We start from the raw sequence: 19,167 nt of genomic DNA, 5'->3' as shown, positions 1-19,167 counted from the left end.
ACAGCTCTAAATACGTCCTTGGTAAACTTGGTGTTTGTCGAGAGTCCAGAAATGAATAAGTGGTTGCTATTTTATGTGGTTTTCTGTTTCTGAAAGTGCCAAGCAGTGCTTTAGAGATCCAGACAGCAGTTTTGAAGTCCAGAAATGATGAGATGTTCTCCAGTTAACCATTGGACTTTGAAACATACAGTCTTAGAAAAGAAATATGTACCCTTTCCTGTAAATCATTATTGTTCTGGTAATTAGTGGTGGATTATATAATTCCCCAATTACAACTACTGAGCAAGTTTGTGTAGTTGTTTTTCAAATCAGTATTCAAATGCTTATCTTGGCATCTAAATTTTCATTTGAATGTTCATGTGCATGATGGGCTTATTTAACAGCTGTGATCATGATTAGATTAAATTTGACAAGTTTTTTCAGCGTGTTACTGAATATTGATCAATCTATAACTACACATAGACAAGTCTTTGTTTTAGAAGAATCTAATCAGACTACTGCTGTCAGGTTCAAGGTGAAGACTGAAACAAAACTGAATAAAATCAGTTTGTGACAGCACATTTGAAAAGGTTATGAAAGGGAAGTTTACTGAAATTCATATTTAAGGTAATTGGATTTGCTTTATTTCAAATGCTATTTATTGGGTGTCATTTTAGGATGAGCAGCGCTGGAAAGTGTTTTACAGTGATTTACTGTATATTACTGTTTTGTAGATAAGATCTAAAACTGGATTTGATACGTTTTTATATGGCACTCCTATGGTTCCTCAATGAAATTGGAACAACCAGTATTTTCCACTTGACTTGTTTCCAACCTGTTGAACAGGTTTGTGAGAACAGATCTTCCTCTGCGAAATCATAGCTTCTGGATTTTATCCTGCTACTTGTTTCTCAAGAGCTGATTGCTAACTATTGGTGTATGTAGCCAGTATAGTACCTTACTAAGTTTTCAATGTCAGAAATGTGAAAACTATGTTTAAGCATTCAAGAAGCTTTTATTTTTATCAAAACACCAGGCTTGAATGGCTTCCTTGCATGACCTTATTTTCTCACATACGGTAAAATTGTAAAAATGCAGTTTCCTTAAGAACAAAAATTTAAGATTTAAAGATACAAGATGTATTTTTTTTTCAGAAAAACTCTAAAAAATGCTGTGTATGAATAGCCTATACAGTATAAAGCTTTTAGTAGCTTATAGCCTGTGAACAAAAATTTAGCAAACCATGTCTTTGGCATGATTATTTCAGCACTTACTGAAAATGAAAACAGTCATCAAACACAGCTCAAAAATAATTAATTGTAGTGATTTTCATGCTTTCGGTTTTTTACCTGTTTGATGCTGACCATTTTGAAAGAAGGGATGGGCTTCTGGAGCTGCCAGAATGGGTTCTGCTATCCAACTTTGCACAGTTTAAATGAAAGCCTTGAAAGAAACCGAGGCTACTTCCAAGTCAGCCCTGTGGCTGATCCTAATTTTAAAACTTTTCAGAAGCCGGGTTTATAAATCATTTTATTAAATGCATGTGCTGCACTTTACTAAGTTGTTCAAAAATGCACACATTCTGGTTTACGGTAGACATTTAAGTCAAAATTAAGAGTTTGTTGTAAGGTTTCTTGCAAAAACTTTTTGTCTTTTAGACCTTATAAGTTCCATTCTACTGTAATACGCCTACGCATGTTTTGAAACTCCAGCTTTAAGATCACCGCATTTTACTTTAAAGTTTACCTTCACATTTCTTCTTATACTGCAGCATGCAAACTTAAAGAACAGACCTTAATATAGTACTTTGCAAACAGGTGTTTCAGTTCTTACAAGGAGAATGATAAATTGATGGGATTGTAATTAAAGACTGCAGGTCAATTTATTATCAGTTCTACAAATACTGACGTGACAAGGTTTCTATCGGAAGATAAATGGCCTGGACTGAAACATTCATTGAATCTTTTTTTTTGGTAGCTGTCATTTACCCTTGCTGCACAAATGCAAAAACAACTGAATCATAAAACAGAGATATACATCTTCAAAGGCATTGGCATCGTTACCCCGATGGACTTTTTAAAATCAACAGTTAAGCAATGAAACAACATAGGTGGAAACTACAGGGAAAGGAGTTTAGATCTTAAAACAGGAGACACTTTGGGTGTGTGAAACAAGCTACCTAGTCAAACAAGCTACCTAGTTCTTGAGGGTAATAACCTGATTTTGTTCAAGAAGTAGCTGTATGAAATTCTTGAATCACTTGAAACTGAAACGAGCAACGAGCAAACATCTCGTTTGTAACCTTTATGTTCTTTAAATAACAGGATGACTGAAAGAAAATACACAGCAGGCTTTTCAAATAGATTTATGCATTCCGTTTATCGCCAGGAAGGGCTTTAATAAAAGTAGGATATCATACAGCGTAGCACAGTATCGAAAAACTAATGTTTGAAGCAGCTGCTGTTCCATAAACCTGTCCCAAGTATACCAGTCTCCTGTCGATATCTTATTCTGGGCATAAGGATCATATCTCCCCGTTCTCGATTACTGAAGAGAAAAGAAAAATGAGCAATGATAAAGTAAACCTTCCTGAGTGCTACATTCGTGCTTACTTGATGTAAAGTCTATTTCATGGTCTGTCAGGTCCTGCAGAAGAAAGACATTTTTAGAAAGGGAATAACCCATTTTTTGAGGGAAATAAATCTGGCCACTGTTGCATATGGTTTATAAATAACAATATGTGGATCTATTCTAGTGTTTGCAATATATTATTTTTGTGATAGGGTTTTCTAGTTTGCTTTGGTAATCTATGGGAATAGAGAGTGCAATGTCAGAGGGAATCTGAGGAAGCAGTGATGGAAAATTACTTGATGGAAACTAAGGGAAGGAGGAGAATAGCTTTTTTTTCCTTGACTGGGTGAAAAAAAACAGAAAAGTGAAAAGAAAATGGCTGAAAGCATTACAGGAACAGGCCATTTTACAGAGTTAATGTAGGTTTAGAGCTCCAAAAGCTCTTTGAAGATGCCCTAAATAAATGTTCAAAATTGTTGATCATTGATCAACTCATTGATGACTATCTGTTTTAAAAATTGTCTTCAAACTAGAGACGAAGCATTTTAATTTTTACACATCATTTTCTTCTGAACTGCATGTGTGAATGTGTAGCATTGCATTCAGTTGTAGTCAACTGTCTTTTATTTATTTTTTAAAATGTTTTAACTGATCAGTGATTTAGAAATAATGGTTAGCCTGCAGGATAGTGATTCTCCTGGGAAAGGTTTGGCATTTGGCAGCTTCCTGGTTCTGGAGTTACTGAATGAAGAGTTACTCTTGGAGAAGTCAAGTTTGATGTCTGAAGAGCCTTAATGGTGGGTGCTGGAAACCGGATCTGATTAATGACAAGACTGCAGACTCAGGATAGTATAGAATATCCAATATAAAACATGTGTAATATCTAATTCTTATTGACAAAGAAGAACTGTTGCTCTTTGCAAGCCTCTTATGGACAAGTCTGTCACACTTACATTAATTTAGCAGAATATTTTGCTCTGTAATTATGCTGAATTCTCAATACTGTCTCTGCAACAGAGAGACAGAAGCCACACCTTGACAGCAACAGTATAGTATTACAAATAAAATGCTTGAGATCTGATCTTATACAGTTGGTAGCACTGTAATAATGACAATTTGTGTCGCAAGCAGCGGCATTTGTGCGTTCAGTAAGTTTTGCCGAAGTGACCAGTTTCTTTTTGGCACAGATATGACTCCTTGATTCTACAGAATACTGTTTATGCTATACAGCCTTTTAAATCTGAAGTTACTGAATACTGATGGTAAAATAGAATCTTCTTTAAACTAAGGCACACTTGACTTAACCATGAACAACAGCTTTAGTCTCTTTTATGATAGGCCCATCAATTTGTGATGCTTCTCTAAACTTGACAGTGCATTTTAAGCTAAAACATACTACATTAGACAGAGACATTTGTCTTAATTTCTGTAACCAACACAAAATCATTAATATATAAAAGATGTAAACTTTCAATGTCTCATTAAGGTTAAAATAGCCTTAGGTTAAAGTGGACTGGGTGCTCACTGTCAAACCCTGTAATCTCACACTCTTCCTGTTAAGTGCACAGTATCATTATTTTCTAGACACTACCTTGAATCAATTAAATAGCAAAGATCTTTCAAAGTATTAAGCTCCAGTGATTATTTATATTTCAATTGTCTTTTGGCTTTAAGGTGATGCATTATGACTGGATCATATTTATTATCGTATTTAATTTCATGTTGAAAGTGTATTGTCTTCCTACCCATCTATTTGCATGTCAGCTAAAAAGTATTCATTAGGAAGACACAATACAGATTTTACATTTCCATGTGTCATTTTCTGTCATAGTGCCTCAGCCTTCGTAAAATTTTGTGGAAATTTTGTTCTTCTCTGTATTAGCAGCCAACTTGACTAATGTCAGCTGCAGCACAAATATTAATTAAATGCACTTCTTTTATTTCACTGCATCAATCAGATGCTACTACATATGATATATTCTCTTTTGATGTAAGAATTCAGGTTTATGCAGCTCCAGCAACAGTGACATAAAGTACATATTATGAGAGGGGAAAATGTTTCTCAAACATTGTTTCATATTTATACCTGTCAGGCAAATAGTTGAAATGCTTCATTTCATTGGAATATATTTATTCATGATATTTTTTCAGGTGCCAGGAGTGCTCTATTTAACGTGCTTCACCAGGGAACACAATACGTTTTTGGAGAAAATCTGAAAAGTGGATCTTGGTATATTAGACAAATCTGTAAGATCTAGTTTTAATTTTTTTAAATAACACAACAGTATAGAAAACATTCCGATGGACATTTAATAAGGTACTGTACAGCAATTAGAAAATGAAGAATTAAAGATAAGGACAAAGTGATCCAAAGAACAAAGGGATGACTGTTGGATGGTGTTTGGATAAAACAAAATAGACAGTGTTTCTAGGGACCTGCATACATTTTAATCAAACTCCAGATGATTCCCTTGTAGTATTCTGGCCTTTGACTACTGGGGAGTTCAAGCTGAAATAAATGGACTTGGTCATGAAGAGTGAAATATTTCAGTCTACGTCATAAAAAAACACGACCAAGTTCTTTTCTTCTACCTCTGATTGTCAGTTGTGTTCTGGATCATTATCCTGTTGCATGATCCTCTTTTGGCTAAGATTTAGCTGATGGACAGATGGTTACCCATTTTCCCCTAGATTGCACTGGTATAGAAAGGAATTCATGGTGGATTCAGCGATTGTGAGGTGTCCAGGAATTGTGGCTGCAAAGTAGGCCCAAATCTTCACTGCTCCACCACTATGCTTGACAGTTGGTATGAGGTTGTGATGGTGATACACAGTGTTTAATTTTCACCAAACATGTCTCATCTGTCCAGAGGAGATCATTCCAGATGTCTTGTGGTCCATTCAGGTTTGGCAAACCTATGCAGTGCAGCAATATTCTATTTGTTCTCCTGGCTACTCTTCCACAAAAGCTATTCTTGTTCAGACTTTTCCTAATGGTAAAATCGTGAACTCTAACATTATCATATTGAGTGAGGCCGTTAGATTCCTGGATTAAGTTTTGGGGTTCTTTGTGATCTTTAGCAGTATCATAAGGTCTCATCTTGGGGTGAATTTGCTGGGATGCCAAGCCCTGAATAGGGCCACAGTCTTGAACTTACTCCATTTGTAAATTATCTTTCTCACTGTGAAATGACAGACTTCATATTGTTTGGAAATGCCCTTATAGCCCTTCTAGACTGATGAGCAGCAACAATTCTTTCTCTGAGACGGTCACAGATATCTTTTGACCTAGGCATGATGTGTTACCACAAACCTAAATTCTCTAGACCAAACTGACAAAGTTTCTAATTTTATAAACAGGTAGAAGCCCTTCCCGATGATAAACTATGTGGCCTTGTTAAGCAGCACCTGATTTCACATAAGGCTTTTGAATGCTGACTGATTTTATTGTTAATAAATAATGAAATTTGTGTTATTTGTCACCTGAGTTTTATTTAGATTTATCTACTGTTAAGGATTAGGTGAAGGTCAGATATGTCTTAATACAGTGTGTAAAACCATTGAATCTGAAGACGGTGTACATTCGTTTTCACATCACTGTATCTATATTGTAACGCTTACGGCCGACAAGCACTGTGTGTAAGAGCCGGCGTACCAGAGCGGGTGACGTCGCCGCCCTTCCCTGTGATAGCAGGACCACAGCTACTGGGCTGTAGAGAGATCTCTCTTTAGCTCACGGGGCTAGGTCGCTGCAGAGAGACGCAGAAGTCCCGGGTTCGAGCCACCTATACTTTGGGCCGACCAGATGCGGCAAGAGCGCCCGCCTGAGCCCCCGTTGCGTTACAATATCAATACTGATCAATCAGTTTATACATGCAAAACATGCATAACATACAGAGTCCCCAATAAAACATGTCTCATGCTTCCTGTGGACTGTAAACTAGGAGCAGACCAGACCAATTCCTTGTTGTTATAAGAAAGAAGGCTGACAATCCCTCCAAACATGGCTTTAGGTGCACATGCCTTAACTGCATGGCTGAAGGTAACAATATACCTGCCTAATGCATCTCTTCAGGTCAAGGTCACAGTGAATGGATAAACTAATAACGGACAGGATGTGCAATTCAGGCTGGAAAAAGCTATTGGACTGCTGCCCTGACTACATCTCACATAGGCTTGAATAAACTGCTGTTGATTGAATAGTCCTGTATCTACATGGACATCTGTGAACATCTGGAATTGGTTCTCAGACATGTTGTACAGTAGTTGTAATTGCTATTGGGCATTTTCTAATACTTTGTTGAGGCAGTATTTGTGGAAAAGAAATATTTTGTAAGAGAACTACTGAGCTAACACATTTTAACTGACACTGATAATGAGATTTTGAAACAGCTTTAGCTAAAGCTAATGTTGTGTTAAAAACAGCAGCGACAGCATTCATCCATGATCTTCCGTGTTATGAACTATGCAAAATTTAGGTACTGTAGATTCTGAGAATGAAAGCATAGGTAATTATGCCCACATCCCTCTCTAAAATGAGATTGTTAAAATCAATATTAGTAGTATATTTAATAAGACTGAAGAGCAACCTCTTTTAACTGTTCAGATTATGTATAATGACTACTAGCGACAGATAACCTGTACAATGATCGCCCACACAGGCTACAATCCCCACTACATTTGAGGATGTTAAAGAGAGAAAGCAGAGAACACTGGCACTGAGAAGGGATGTCCCTTTTCAACAGCAATACGCTGCAATGCAATACCTCTGAAAGGTATTTGTACAAAAATGTTGCTTATTACTAATGTAGACCCACACTAAAAAAAAGACTGGAAAGAAAATCTCCATATTGTCATCGCTACACTGCAAGTGGCTTAACAGTGGATGACGGGGAAAAAACACTTTGTAAAAGCTTACTGTTTTTATATATGAAAGCTAGAAAAGTTTTGTTTCATGAAATATTTCAATTCAAGGTTGTATATGAGTACTGTACTGTATGCCACAGTTTCCATGGCAGTTCATTCTTAAATATCGGACTTTATTCACAAAATGACAGATTTTGCAAATGTCATGTTCAAAGTTGTATATAAAACAATCAGTGCCATACTCTTTAGTGGACTCTGGTATAGCAGTGTTAAAAGGCAAAATACAAAACAGTTTATTTGGCTATATACACTGTACATAAACTGATAGAATTTGTGTAGCAGGTTTAATCCCCATGGCCTAGTGGATTAAACACTATTTATGCAATACACTGTACAGCCTTCTTTACAAGTACAGCAGGGCAAGAGGTTTGCAGAAAAAAGAATTTATGAAGGCACTTAATCAAAACACTTATTTCAACAGATTGACCATGTTTGCAGATTAATCTTGAGACCTTTGCTAAAGATCAAGAACTACTGTTTAATTTCTCATGTCAGCAGCAACACTCTGACTGTGTTTTATAATCCTGAGACAAATTGAACAAATGAACTAAAATGATAACATAAACATAAGGCTGATTGATTTTTACCCTTCCCTCTGTGTGTGCTGCCTAAACAAATGTCAGTGACATGTCAGTAGTAAAATTCAATTTGTGTTCGGTGAATTAGTTTTGTGAATGCTAAGAGAAATGGCACAGAAATGGAAGTTCTTAACTGAAGTTCAGAATGGATAACGACATACTGTACAAGTCATTCTTACTCAGCTGTTTTAAATCACAATCATTACCAGCTTTTGCTGTAGACTGAGTGTTTATCTCTTGCACACACCTCTTCTCACATTTTTTTTTCATTAATTCTAAACATGGACTGTGCTCTTAACTATAAGCAGGATAGCTAAATCAGATACAGTAGAACAAAAGAGAAACCATAAAACATGCTTCTTGTCTCACATTTTTCATGCCTAATATGTGGGCCTTGTGTTTTTCTGTGTTCTCTTCTGCTTCTGTTCTCCAGTGTATAATTCAGCCCCAAGCCCCCCCCCCTCTTTGCCCCTGCTGCTCCCGATGCCATCTTCTTGGCCCCGGGTCTTTCCGGCGTCCTGTCTCTGGTTCAGACAGCAGGCGTCCTACAGTTTATTCTATCTCTGGTGTCCAATTCAGCCTATCTTCCTCCCTCTCAGCTCCTGCTGCTCCTTATGATATCTCCTTGGCCATGGATCTGTCCGGCATCCTACCACTGGCCCAGCCAGCAGGTGTCCTACAGCTTTTAAGCTTGTAGTCTGCTTTTCCTTTTTATTAATGTTCACATTTCCATACCAAGACTAGTGCCTTTCCATCTCTATTTCTGCATTGCTGGTTTTGGGATTGACATGTTTTAACTGGGGGGATCAAGCCTTCTTGTGCTATAGGCAGGAGACTACCTCTTAGACAAAACATTATGCCAAAGCCTACTAAAATACTCAAATAGTAGCAAAGCATCTGATTCTTGGATGTTGTTATTCCCCATGAAATGGAAGGTAGTAGGGTAAGTATACGATCATTGTGGTTTCTATGGAGTTCATGCATAAGGTTTTGCACAGAAATTGGAAAAAAAATCAAATTTTTTATATATCATGTAATTGGCAATACATGTGAAAAACAAGTAAAGTGAGAACATATTATGGTGTGTAGCATTAAGTGCACAGGCATTATTTAGGGAAGTTATAAGTTTAACAATGCTGAAAACCCAAAGGAGCTAATATTACATTGCATTACTGCATGTAATAATTGATCTCTCAAAGGAAAATACTGTACTATCGCCATTTCACACAACAGTAAGCAAAGCTTTGAGACACAGAAGAAAGGTTATATATCACTCCTGCTTTACAGACAGTGCTGTCTTGGGACTTCTTCCTCAGGTTTCAGTTGTTGCATTATACTCATAACATTTTAATGATGTCCCATTACAATGACAGCTAAGATATTTAGCTAGCTTGGATTCAAAATCTGAAAGAAGCATGCATTTACTCAGATCACAACAGTTCCAAAAGGGCATTTGTTGTTTATTTTGTTACTTTTGTTGTTTCTTTGGTAATTCAGTAGTATTTTACATAAACGGGAATTCTGTTTTTCATGAGTATGTGTCCAACTGAGCCATGAACAATAACAATATAATTTGGACCTGGACAGCACATACACAACTTTCAAAGAGCTTGTAATATTGTGACTATCAAGAGTGCCTAGGTATTAGGGTTAGTGTAAGCCTACGTTGTCTGTGATGCTGAAGATAATTTACAGTCTTCTTACAATGCAAATTGGTAAAGATATTCATATTCACAGCCTGTGGAAATTGAACATCAATTTCAATTGAAAATCATATAAATGCAGTATTGTGCACTAGAGGTCATTATAACATGTGGTGGTGTTCTATAGTAAACCTCTGTGTTATTCTTTAAAGACAAGTTAGAGGGCAATGGGAAAATGTAAAAAAAAAGTGTTTTTATAATAATATAGAAGTGAATAGCCTAAGGTGCTGATAGAGCGAGCTGTGCTATTTAATTTGCTTTAAATTATGCAGAGTCATTTTGATCTCAGAGATGGTTATTGTAGTGATTTCACTGCACAACATTTTCATTTGAAAGACTGTAATTTTAAAGACTTGCCTTCATTACAGGCTTCCCAGAAAATGGTTTGAAAGTGAATGGAAACCTTTGAAGAGGCACAGTTGTGCACCTTTTTTTAATGTTCCATAAATAATAATTTTCCATATGACAGGGGAATTGATTTTATAAGGTGGCATGTTTAAAACAACCACAGAGTTTCTGAATCTGAAAACTGTGTAATGCATGCTTTGAAAATATATGTATGTAAAAAGTACCTACTGTAGTTCTGGATTTCAGGGTGGAAAGCATAGTAAACAGTATCATATGAGTGATGAAATACAATTCTAGACTTTTCCATTTGTGCTCATTAGTAGTTTTGTGAAATCAAACACAAAACATGTATAAATTATGAGGTAGTATTGATTTGAATTCCAGTTGCTGCTACTTTGTGCTTAGTGCTATGCTGGTCTAATTGCATTAAGGTTATCGTGGGATTTTTAGAGCTAAACATAGTGTCACAAATGATACCTGCGTCATGTATCTTAGACTTCTTGTCTAATTAATTTGATAATCCTAGATAGTCTGCATTGACTTTACTGTACCTTTGAGACACCATAGGGAGCCAAGACTAAAGACAGCATTTCCTTTTTATCTCACCACTACATTTGAATTTGAGGAGAGATCTTAAGAAGAGAAGCAACAGTATCCCCAAAATGAAATAATGAGATGTAGTGTTATGAATTAATTGTATCAATTGCTGTTTTTCACTGGCAACAGATTGGAGTGTATTTGTCATGGATATATATTATAGCATGTAGTGTCAGTGTGATCTGACAGTAATGTCAATAAAATAACAATTTAAAAAAATATATGAAACCCTACAGCTGTCGGAATTGATGTAGGATGTTGCAGGAGATTCTTGACAAACAAGCTGCATTTAAGTACATCGGTCTTTCTTTTTAGATAAAAGATATGTGATTATTGCACATTACGTCCACAGTAGACTTTCAGTCATTTGTTGAATGCTGTCTCTAGAATGTGTGTCTGGATACAGTTAGATGTAGTTACTGTCTCTAGCTGAGTGCAATGTTTAGTGATAAGCAAATGTGATCACAGGACATGGTACACCTGTTTTAAGTTCATTCAACTCAAAAAAAGAAATGTACGTTTGGGTTAAGTAGATCATTTTCTTGGCTACTCACTTCAGTAAAATGTAAAATTTAAATTGCTTTTCAGTTAATATGCTGCAAGTTGCATATACTGTAGCTCTTAATGAATCTGGATGGTAGTGCCAAATATTGCCCGCTACTGAGACCCTGAAGGCGCGAAGGCCAACTCTTTCTACCCAGGCACTGACAGCTTGTCAGAACCAGGCAGTGCAATCTTGTGATGGGCGTGGAGGTGACAGATGGACACTACTGTAAGATATTATGAACTTACTTGCCTAATCAGAAGAACGGAGGGGGAAGATAGGGCATTCAGGATAAGAGGCTTATTGAGAGAGCTGTGGCTTATTTATGGAAAGGCAAAAAATACCCTCAAGGGTTCTTTAATCCACAGAGGGAGTTGTTACACTGAGACACTAAATCTGACAAGACACATTAGGAGAGAGCTGCCTCCTTTTTAAAAGAATGACGAGCTTTTGACATGTGACAGAAAAAGATTTCTCTTAAAACCAGTAATCATCACGCAATGATGGAAAAATGGCGCAAAGCTTTGCCACATACATCATGTTCTGTGGCAATTTTCTTCCCACTGCCGTCTTGAAGATTAATAATCACAGTTGATCAGACTGGAAAAACAAGCATTCCTAATGACTTACAAAAATAGCTCTCCCTGTCACCTCCTCAACCTTGTCTTTATATTTTAACTTGCATGCAGAGACAAGTCTTGTATTACATCCTTTCTTTTAAGCAGGCAACCTTAAAGACTTACAGAGTTACACCCTTAAATGAGTAGGTAAACATATACACCTTTAGTAGTTCAGGTGGGTAGCTGCGTCAGCATGCGTAGGCTGCAAAGGAACAAGTAATAGATTTATTCCATGCTGAAAAAAAGAAGAAAGAAAACAACGTTTCGGCCGTGGAGCCTTCTTCAGGTGTGAAGAAGGCTCCACGGCTGAAACGTTTTTTTTCTTTCTTCTTTTTTTCAGTATGGAATAAACCTATTACTTGTTCATATACACTTTTAGTCTTGGTTAACTGTGCACAGACTGTTTTTTTAGAAACAACTTTTTAATAATTTAGTTATTAAATGTTGGGTGGGAAACAGTATTATACAATCACCAGTGACTTCAGTTATTCAGCCAACCTGTATGTGCCTCAATTAACAAAACTATTTTAGGGACCTTTTGAAGGTTCAAGTTTCGTACAGATTGGGAAACAGATCTTGTCATGGACAAGCCAATGACCCTTTAGTGTGATTATGTAAGATGACACAGGACCTTGAACAAAGAAGATTAAGGACTGCAATTGAAGAGCACTTTATGGTACAATATTGCATAAAACCTGCATGTTTCGACTTTTAAACTTAGACGCTTCTAGTGTTTGTCAAGTACTAATTTAACTGAATCTTGACAGATCTCATTGGCACCCAAACCTGTTCATCTTATAAACATCAGTATCTCAGCAAAAACACTACATGCATGCAAATCCATGCAATGGCAATGTATTACTTCCTACCCATTCTTCTCTGCTGCGGTTTTACTAAAAAATCTCCCCAGCATTTCACTGTGTCTCCAGTTCTGTCATCCCGACGAGGACCTCTTTGCTCCCTGCCCGCCATGCCCATCCTATACTTCATTCTCTCTTGTTCATTTTGCAGTCTCCTTTCTGTCTGCCCTTTCATTTTTCTCTTTCTGTCTCTTCAACGTCAGGCATCCTACCTATGTAACAGCATGTTCTTTTACTTCTCTTCTCTTCCCCTTCCCATGTCCTCCTCTTCCAGTGAATGTTTTGCCACCCTTTTGTGAAACCAAATGCACACCACGGCTGTCAGGTTTTCATCAGACTCAGGTCTCAGGTCCAGGCTTCTCATTCACAGTCCTTGCTGTCCCCACTCATCCAAATACAATCCTTACTCCTTCAAGTATCCTGGGCAGCAGCAGTGATGTGTTCCCTTCTATTATGGCATCCTACCTGAAGAAGTGTCAGTCTCCTACTCTCTTACTCCCTGTCGTCGTCTTTGTCTGTCCCATTCTCAATGTAGGGAATCCAACCAGCCATGACCTTAACCCCAGTGAACCTGACGTGGTGTCAGCCAACTTCCTGGCCCAGCTCTTCAGACATCTGCCTTCCTTCTGTGACTCCTTATCTTGCTCCACACCCACTTTCCCAGCTTATGCTATTTCTCGCTATAGGGTCTATATCCCCCTACGTCTACGTCAACAGATAATTGAGAAACTGGACCCTTTCAAAAGAGTCTATCTGAACCAGAAGCCTTCATCCTTGACATTGCCCTTCACTTGGCAGCTCTGCTTTTTCCATTACTACAGTGTTAAACTTGTGTCACAGTCCACCTTCAGCAGTGGATCCATTACCTACATGCCAGACTGCTAAATATTGACTTCTGTAATCGGTTTTGCTTACTTACACCACATTGCCTGCATTATTTGCAACCCCTACTTTCACACCTCCCTGCACTCAACCTCTGTGATTTCTCTGCCTCATTGACCTCTTTCTCTTGTTTTCTGTCCCTCACTTCCTCTCTCTCCCTGACCCTCATCCCTCTTTCATGTCATAGGATGCTCGAAGTTGCTTCATCACCTTCTCAGGGGGATGTCAAGGTCATACCAACTTTAACTCCATTGGTTTAATTCCTCATCACGTCCTCCAGCTGTTGTCCATTTACCTCAGCTCCCAGCTACTCTACTTCAAATCAGTCAGCCTGTCAGTCAGTCTACCTAAATGACAATGCTCTGCATTGTGCCATCATTGACCACACCATGTATTTTATCAAGGTGGCAAGGCGAAATACCTGTCTTGAGATGGACAACGCTAATGCCTTTAAGCTAATGCCACTGACCAAAAACTCTGTCATGTCTTTGGAGAGGGGATGATAAAACTGAGGGATCAAACATTTATTTCTCTTATTTCGCTAGTTTGCTTTTACTGTGTAAATAGTTTACTAACATTGTTTTACTAACTATCCTGCTAGAATAATGGAAAATTACTAACTGCAACTTAAGTGTGAGCTGGCTATGCGCCTGGAACGTGAAGGGCAGAGCCACATCCGGGCAGCCTGAACAGAACTGAGAGCCCGATATCTGTTTAAGCCATGATTAACAAAATTTCAAAGTACATACAGTCTGCTTAAACAATGATTAAAAGGACCCAAAAACATTCTTACAATTCTTACAGTTTATCACGTACCAAGGCTAGCTGACTTGGCTTTACACCATATATGCCATGGAATTGTACTGAACCTGTTCTGGGTGGGCTTTCTGTTTGGGCTTTTTGTATAAAAAGCCTCCTTTTGTATCAAGAAGTTGAGTCAGTGCTTCATTGACTTTGGCTCCTGTATGAATACGTAATAAAGGTAATGTCTGCTTCATACACACCCGGATTGTGTCTCCTTTGTTGTACAAAACAGTTTTGGTGCTGCGAGCGGGGTACCCCCGACTGAAGGGACTCCAGTGGATGGGGGAGAGACAAAGATAGGCGTCACTTATGAAGAGGTAAGGACTCCTCTTTTAGAAAAGTCCCTTCTTCTCTCCATATCGTACTGCGGGGATTTCCTGAAGTTGAAGCGGGTACAACAAAAAGTTGAGGTGATCCAGATGGGCAACCAGCGGGGGTAGAGGAAGAGGAATTGCTGAAGGTATAGCATTGCGCCCACCGCTTGGTGTTGCGTTAAGACCAAGATTTAGCCCATCTGGCACGCGGTATGCAGTACAGTTCCAAGTGTTGACTGGATTGTGACTGTTGGCGAGCTGTAGTTGTTGCACAGTTCGGGAAAGCTGGGATTTGGAACCCAGTTCGCGTTACCGAATTGATTAGTCCGTCAGGTTGTCTCGACTGGGGGATTCCGTGGGGCATGTGGGAGATGTGAAAATGGGTTGGTGTCAGGAAAAAGGGATGGAAGAGTCTGACTGGATGTCAAAGAAAAAGAAGCTTGGCGAATGTGAGCATAAGCTCAAAGAGAAGTATGGATTGTCAGATGGAGCTTAAGGCTGTGGCTGGAAGCAATGAGGTTTTATTTGCTGAAAAATTAGAGAAATAGAAATAATAAAGCAGGAGTTAGTAAAGTACCATAATGTGCAAGAACAGAAAACGCTTAGATTATAAACCCAATCACAACAAAACAAACAGTATTGTACAGTCTGTTTTGTTAGATATAGTTTTGCACCTCCTACAGTGTGAAAGGCTTGAGGCTGCAGGCCATACAGGTTTTCTCCATTTGGAATCCTTTGCAGTGTTTGGGAACCGCACCACATCATTATTATTGCTCCTTTGGGGCGTCCATACACAGAAGAAAATCACTCCTTGTTTATATTATAAATAAGGACACTTCAAATTCCCACACATTGTAAACCTTGTAAATCTGTAAACCCCTCGACAACCAATTCATGCTGCTCATATTTCCAGTTACTCACCCAAATTGACAATTTCCAAAGTATAAGGTCTTGCAATTCTTCGAGAAAGGCGATCAGTGTTTTTTTTTTCAAAATTGTAATCCTAAATTCTGCAGAAGTGGTTTGAGGTGCCTCTTTGTTCTTTTTAGGTTCTAATTTCCTCGTTTTACAGTCATATGGTTGTCCCTCAGACAAGCACATCAACAGGTAAGCCAAAACACTTCATGCCCAACAACTCAATAAACAATGTATTTTCTTATTGGGCTCACTGGACTTCAGTTTAACATCTTGTCTAGCTCATCCTGATCTCCACATTGTGGCATTGGTTATAAAAAAATTCAGATTGAAGAGTCTTTCCTGCTGCTGTATCAACACCACTTACCCCATCACTTCCCACTTGTTTTCCTTGGAGGATTCCCATCCCAGTACTGACCAAGCCCAGCATTGCCGATCTCATTAGAGATCAAGCTACAACATGCTAAGAACAGTTTTTAAGCTTTTTAAATTCTGTTACACCTTTGTATTTTTGAACGTCTTGGTAAGAGGTACTGTAGGTAGCTGTAAATGATTAATCCAGATGATCTTTGTGTTAAAGGCTGTCAAAGCTAAAAGAAAGCAGGTGTGGATTTTATTATTTTTCTGTGTCATACCCATGCACACAGCTGCTCTCATTCAGAAATTAATATAATCAGTGTTTATATAAATCTCTGCTGTATGACTGTATGGATTGTTATGTAGCCTCAAGGGTAAAATCTGCTTATTGATAATAAATCAATAGTGTAGCTCAACTTTTCTGAAAAATGTATATAGGAACTTTATTTAAAAAAAAAGAAATGTTTCACAAAAAATTGGGTAGTAAATACTTCGAAGTATTCGCTCTTCACTTTTTCTGGGCTTATAAACAAGAGTTTAATTTATATGATTTATTATTTTCCAAGTGAGCATATCTTTTCTTAAATGTGTACTTTTTTTTCCTTTAGGAAACAGAGCAATTGTATTTGTTAAGCCTGCTTTTTTTTAGATTCGATTCTATCTACCCATTTCTGTTGGGAATACGATTACAATGCCTGTGATCTGCTCATGCATTATTGGAAGAAAGTATCCATTGCTGGATCAGACAAAACAGGAGCTCAGGTTTGCCAGTAAATTAGGTCTCAAAATCAGTCAAAAGCATGACAGCACTCTTATGCATTTAGAGATGCTGGAGAAAAACAGTTCTACAGGATTATGTCTGAGGTTCTTTGTATTATAATAATAATAATAATAATTTATAATAATTGCTTTTCTGGACACTCCACTCAAAACGCTTTACAGGAAATCTCTTCCACCACCACCAATGTGCAGCATCCACCTGGATGATGCGACGTCAGCCGTAGTGCGCCAGAACACTCACCACACATCAGCTCTCAGTGGGGAGGAGAGCAGAGTAATGTTGCCAATTCATAGATGGGGATTATTAGGAGGCCATGATTGGTAAGGGCCAATGGAAATTTGGCCAGGACACCGGGGTTACACCTCTACTCTTTTCGAGAAATGCCCTGGGATTTTATAATGACCACAGAGAGTCAGGACGGTTTTACATCTCATCCGAAGGACGGCGCTTGTTTACAGTATAGTGTCCTGGTCACTATACTGGGGTATTAGGACCCACGTGGACCGCAGGGTGAGCGCCCACTTTTGGCCCCACTAATACTTCTTCCAGCAGCAACCTTAGTTTTTCCCAGGAGGTCTCCCATCCAGGTACTGACGAGGCTCACACCTGCTTAGCTTCAGTGGGTTGCCAGTTGTGAGTTGCAGAGCGATATGGCTGCATATGTCAGAAGCATTAGAATGAATGCTATCAAATTTGATCTCAGGACATGTCTTTGATGTTTTTGCTCTGTTTTTTCAAAGACAATTACTGATTGTTAACCTTGGTCAGCTCTGACTTCCCAAATATAACACTTGTAGACCATGACAAACCAATTCAAAAGACCCAGAAAGACAGCTTTAAATGCGTGATACCTTCCCTGAATTGAACATACTGAAAATCATTACCTTATTTGTTGAAAAGCATGTCACATTTTGCACAAGGTTTAATTCCAAGAGTTATATTTTATTTAAGGACTGAATTTTTAGTACAGAAATATTAAAGGACAAATATTGTAGATACAGTATGCAGTATTTTCATTTGCTTTATTTTAGCTAAAACTTGGCCAGAGATCAAGATGTTTCATAAGCAGATAACGTCTGCAATTTCAGCCTGGAATACTGATGTTTCTCCATTAATACTAATTTAATTTATATAAATTTCGTTAATTACGCTGATAATGATGTTCATTTGAGATTTTATCACTCATTAATTTTACCATCTGTCAATCTTAGAAGCTTGACTAAGAGACTGTCAGTATAATGCATTAAGTAAACAGATTACATACCAGTGAGATATTACACTTCCTTTAATTTCCTTTTATTAACTGATTGTATCTTACCCCTCTGTTGGTATTAGATAATGATTTCATCCTATCCATATATATTAAATGTTAGCTTCATCAGGCTTTGTGATTACTGTTTTAAATGAAAGTAACAACCGAAATGCCTAGATGCAATCCTATTTAACACTAAACTTTCTGTACTAGGACAGCCAGTTCTTACTTTGAAGAATTATGAAGCCACTTAGTCTGGGGTTGGGAGCTGTGTGTGCAGTAGGGCATACCCTACTGATCGAAGAGCACCCTGTCAATGAAAGGTTGTCACAACCGTTTCTGGATTGTTTTGTTTGTCACCAGGCCTTGAACTCTCAAGCAGTTTTAGGCCAAATGAACAAAGTGTTCCTTTGTCTTGACAGACTGGTTTCCTGATCCCAAGAGGTTAATGCACGCTTCTTAATTAGGATGAATAGTACACGGGATAGGTTTATTGGACTGGAGGGAATTGAACTTTCTCTCCTCTGCTGTTTTGCAGACATACAGCACATGTTATTTGAGATGACAGAGTTCTATGCAGTGTGCTTCTGCTATTCCCTTTGTACTATGTTTTTTTTTGTAGGCGAAAACTACCAGCACTCCTTCTGAAATGGTAATGAATTCCTATTAAAGCAACCACAGTCTGTAGGTTAGAGTTAGATTTATGGAAAAATATCCGTAATATATGGCACTTAAAATAAGGTAAAAAAAAAAACAATAAATGTTGCACTTTACAAAATTCTTGAAAGTGGGAAGAAATAATGCCATTATCAATGGTTTCTGGAAATTTAAATACAGTTTGAAACCATCACTGTGGGGCACCTTTTCAAGTTGTGACAGACAATGCATTTGGGAGATAATTGCTTCAAACAATTTGCTTTCTGCTCAACACAAAGACATTAACATAATGCACCTAGTAGTTTTCTACAGACAGATGCCATTCAAGGTATTATGGAGAAGATGTTTATTGTTGAGATACTGTATTTATGATAACCTACACTGTAAGTATGGCAAATGGCTGCAGCAAATGATGTTTCCTTTCTCTTTAAATATTAAACAGTTGCATCCTGCGGTACACAGTTGGGAATTAAACCTAT

Source organism: Lepisosteus oculatus, chromosome 13, assembly GCF_040954835.1.
Source record: "Lepisosteus oculatus isolate fLepOcu1 chromosome 13, fLepOcu1.hap2, whole genome shotgun sequence".
NCBI lineage: Eukaryota > Metazoa > Chordata > Actinopteri > Semionotiformes > Lepisosteidae > Lepisosteus > Lepisosteus oculatus.
Note: the sequence above shows the minus strand (reverse complement) of the source record.